The sequence below is a fragment of the Hordeum vulgare genome, chromosome 2H (genome assembly GCF_904849725.1).
Source record: "Hordeum vulgare subsp. vulgare chromosome 2H, MorexV3_pseudomolecules_assembly, whole genome shotgun sequence".
Taxonomy (NCBI): domain Eukaryota; kingdom Viridiplantae; phylum Streptophyta; class Magnoliopsida; order Poales; family Poaceae; genus Hordeum; species Hordeum vulgare.
This window is the reverse complement of record NC_058519.1, coordinates 297,747,583-297,752,582: the sequence shown is the minus strand read 5'-3', so window position 1 is coordinate 297,752,582 and position 5,000 is coordinate 297,747,583.

Below are 5,000 nucleotides of genomic sequence, written 5' to 3'. Positions count from 1 at the left end.
AAAAACTTATAGCCCCACCTGCCATATATGCATATAGTATACATGACATTTTACCCCCTCTCATATGTGACTTGCCGGCATATTCAATATGCGGACATACACGGCTGCAACGTCTTATGTTGCAGATATTTTTCTTCGACGAGTAAGAGTACGATTCAGGGTTACGGTCTACACTCAACTTGCCGTTGGTGTTTATTGGGACTCCACTCCCTTGACTGCTTCCGTTGAGATATTTAAGGTATATATCAGTTTTACGCTATTTACATGTGATTGCACTTTGATATATACATTGATGTACTGTGTGTGCCAGCATACTGATCCAGGGATGGCACAGAAACACAGAGGCTTGACTCGTTTTGAGTCGGGTCGCTACAGAAATGGTATCAGAGCACATGTTGACTGTAGGACGCGACACTAGAAACTGGAAATTTCTTAGGAAAGGATCTCTCGAAATTTCTATTTTTCAAGAACACCTTTTACTTCTCATCTCTTCTGATTTCATCAAACGTTCTCTCTCACCTCAAATAGTTAGACAACGCCCTTTCCCCTTTGACCACGTGAAGGATCAACCGACTCCCACTTCAAAGTAAAGAGGATTTCATCATGCAGTTGAAGCTACACCAAGTGAAGACTCTCAAGACCCGAAGAACTCGAAGACCCCGAAATGTTCCAATGTTTATTAGAAGTCCAAACCCCAATTATATACCCACGTTAGTCATGATGATTTGTGAGCCGTCATTGGTGTGTGTTTTCCGACGGCCACAACTAAAACCTATTCTCCAAAAATATTGTTTGTATTGTGTGTATATCCCTCTCTCTTACCCGTCTCATCCCCAAAACCTCAACCCTACCAGATGGAGTATGAAGCTGGACTTGTAGTCTCTGGACCAATGACCCAGCTGGAGGCTGAAATATGGATTCAGAACATGGAGAACCACTTCGGGAGCAACTTGATCTCAAGGAAGTATGAAGTGGAACACGCTCTCAAGTACTTTACCCAAAGTACTGCTATCTGGTGGAAAATGCATCATGCCATACAAGGATTTAGTGGAGCAGAAACCTGGGACGAATTCAAGAAGACTTTGTTAAGATCCCGTCTTATTCAGAAGTGCTATGATAATCCGAAGGAGAAGACTTGTGCATGCAAGATCTGTGGAGAAATAGGACACACCCAGGAAGAACACAAGGATGGATGCACTCATTGTGAAGAAAATCACCCAGCTGAGGAGTGCCCAAGTAGTCAGGTGACTTGTTTCCTTTGTGAAGGAACAACCCACTACCCAGCTCACTGTCACATTTACCCCAAGGTGCAACAAGTTGTCAAGCAGCAGAAAGATGCAGTGAAGGAAACCCTCAAGAAGATAATTCTAGAAGAACCGGTGATGAACGAAAATATTGAAGACCCTGATGGACAAGGTCTGACCAGATTTTTCTCCAATGCATGCTACTCATGTGGAGAAGAAGGACATTATTCACAGGATTGCACGAAGGGAAGCCAAGAGTATCTGGGAAACTTCTTGACGGAAAAAATGGAGATTGATCCACTTGAAATAGTAGAACTGGCCAAAATAAAGGAGTCCGGAAAGAAGAAAAAGTACCCTCGGAAGAGCCAAATCTATGTAGATATAGACCTGAGTCATGTCAGATGTTACAAGTGTGTGGAATTTGGCCACCACAAATACATGTGCTCAGGAAGGAAGCCGGAAACCCAAGGAGCAAAAGCAAACACTAAGACGCCTCGAGACTTGTCAGAACTCATTCACTTTCGTTGCAAGGAAGCAGGACATTTTGCTAGCGATTGTCCACAAAGAAAGAAAGCTAAAAAGGAGTAGTTAAGTTTTGACCGCGGCAAATAGTGTAATCTGAAGAACTCTTGTTTTTCATGAGATCATGGAGTGAATTTCTTTTGTAACAGAAGTCCCTGAGATTGTAATAACATCATGAATAAATGGAATTTATTGTCTCATGATTGCCTAAGCTGAAACTGTAGGCGTTGTTTCTCTTCGAACAAAGATCTCTAAACATTTATGAGGATATGAGAAAATATGGTCCATGCAGGCATGAGTATAATTCATTTTTAGTGTGGTAGTAATCGGTAAACCCACAGGATCCACTGAGTAGGAATGTACCATGATTACCAAGGAGACACATACATTCCTCTGAGTACCTATTTACTGACACCTGCAGATGACAACTCTCTACGAGTCATTCCTCAAGGGCCCAGAAACGATCATGACCCTGACCAGTGATCATGATTACCCGAAAATCCTGAAGGACATGATGTAGCACATTCACCTTGAAGGAGATGCAGTCTACAAAGGCTACCCATTCATGGAAAATGGAGTGGAACTTTGGTATGTGGAAGTACACCTCCATCATGTGAAAGGAGTTTGTCCAAAGATTATGGGGCAATACGTTTTCATTTCACGTGTACCACGAGCAACCTTCTTTGATGCTGTTCGTGAAGCTGCCATGGAAGCCATACGTCAGATTGGAGAAATACTTGAAGCAAGACTCCGTCGTACCCAGGAATACCTTAGTGAAGTGCATGCGGAGATGATGGAGATGAAGCTCATGACCACCATGAATCAGCAAAAGATGGATGATTTCAAGGAGCACCTCGGAAAGTTCCAGTGGAACTAAAGTACCTCCAAGAGAGACAGATGAATAAAGTTGGCAGAAATGCTTGACCATACCGAACAATGTGGATGGCAGCATTTGTAATAAATTACTTTTGAGTTAGAATTTTGAAGAAATTAAGGATGTAATAAAGGATTGATTATGAAATGAATATGATTTATGGAAGAAGCTATGATGGATCAGCAAACGTTTTCTTAGGAACATACGAAAGCTAGAGAGTTGTGAAGATACGATAGATGTTTTGTTCAGCTTGCAGAACCAATGGATTATCCGAACTCCGTTCGTGGACAAGAGAAATTCTGCAACGCTTGTGAGGATGCCCAAGTGTTAGAATACGAGATTCACTAAGCCTTATACAAGGTAATGATTTCAGTGCGACATGGCTTGGCCACCATGACGACTTACTATTATCATTCTCTTGCTATTCGGAATGGTAAATCTGAGAGACTTACCCATAGTGAGAGACGACGTTCTTTGAAGCTTTTGTTTAAGCCTTAGAATGGTATGAGGAAAGCCCCATGTACATGGAATTTGTTGTCACGCGTAGGAAATTTTACGGTGAGGATGAAGACAAGACCCCTCTCTCTGCAGGATAACCACAAATGGTAGACCACCATGAGGATCATCGATAGGTTATTTAGTATTAATCACGAGTCTGTCAGTTAAGAAGACCCAGTAACGGAAGAAGCTTGTATCAACAGAAGAACCCTCGATTTTGATGAGAACGTTATGAGTATAATGGAAGAGCATCACCTGAGGAGTTAGTATGAAGACTGTGAGGAGTCAGATGCCAAAACCCGAGAGGATTTCTAAATTTCTGAGGGACCAGTAGCTCTCAATTTAAGTATGGTAGCATCCCACTTTGCAGGAGATTGGATTTGTTAGAAGACCCCCAAACCCTAACCTTTCTTTCTAGCCTCTTCGAATCTCGAGGACGAGATTCATTTTAAGTGTGGTAGGTTTGTAACATCCCAAATTTTGAAATGTTAATAAAATTACTAGATTGATTGTTTCTTTGTTTGAGTGATTGAAACTTGAGTGAAATTTGAAACTTTTCAAAAACTTTTGAATGAGGAATAAAATGAGTTCCCCGTTTCCTGTGAGTTCAAATTCATCTTTTCAAAACCAGCGACAGGAGATAACATGACTTCTTCAACTACAAACAATTTGAACCAAGGTGGCACTTGAATTTCCTTTCGATTTTTCATTTGCATTTTGTTTTCTTCTTCACTCACGGAATGCCGGGAACAATACTTTGTCAAACAAGAGAAAAAGAGAGGAGAAACATGACCCTCCAAACCCGGGGATATTCTTTGAAATATTTGAGCCATGACACCCAAGATTTGTTTGAGTAATTATTTGCAAAATAAATAAAGCATTTAGGGGATTTTCCGAAAAAACATTTTTTTGAAGTATTTTGGCCGTGGAAAAATGTCCATCTTTTTGAATTTATTTTTCTGAAAATTTTAATATATTATACCCCTATATTCCAAGGATATTCTATTTCCTTTTAATCGTATTAATTCCTGTTTTAATAAAAAGGGAAAGATATATCTTATTTTAGGAATGTACTTGGGCCACGTTAGGAAACCAATCTGGCCCAATCCCACCTTCTTCTTCCTCCTCACGAGCTTCCTTCTGTGGCCATGGCAGAAGCTTCCCAAGAAGCTTCCCTCCCCTGATTTGCGGGCTACACTTCCTTCCCGAGCCTCCCACCACCCCTATAAGAACGCCCCTCTTCTCCTCGTTCCATTTTCCCCATCAGCTCGCCCTCTCCCTGCCCGTAGCCATGACGCCCCCAGCATTGTTGTTCCTGCAAGGAGCCAAAAAGAAGAACGCCCAGGAGCCCCTGACGCCCCCTTCCTCGCCTCCAGGACCCCCTCCGCCATTCCCCCTCCCCGCCAGCGACCTCCCCACCTCGCCGGAGTTCTTCCTCTCTGTCACCCATGGTGAGATTCACGAAATCCCGTATTGCAGTTTTTTCAGAAAATTGCAATCTTAGAAAATTCATATCTATTAGTCTATAACTCAGAATTAGGTAATTATTTTCGCGTTGGATCACAAAGTTTATGTAGTTTCTGTAGATATATAATTTGTCTATGTTTGGATTTATAAAAATTGAGTTAGATCAGATTTGAATTAAAGCTTGTTTTGCTTATTCTGGGAGTTTAAAATTAGCTTTTAATTTGATTCTTTTTGCTGTTGCTTCGTATTGATCATATCATTCAGTAGTTTAAGTTTCAAGTTTTTTAAATATTTTTACTTAGGGTTTTAAGCAAAACAGATTCTGTTTTAGCCTTTTTTGTTTTCTTGCTATTTCTTTTGTATTAATTGTTCTTAATTTGTTTTTTTGTAATCGT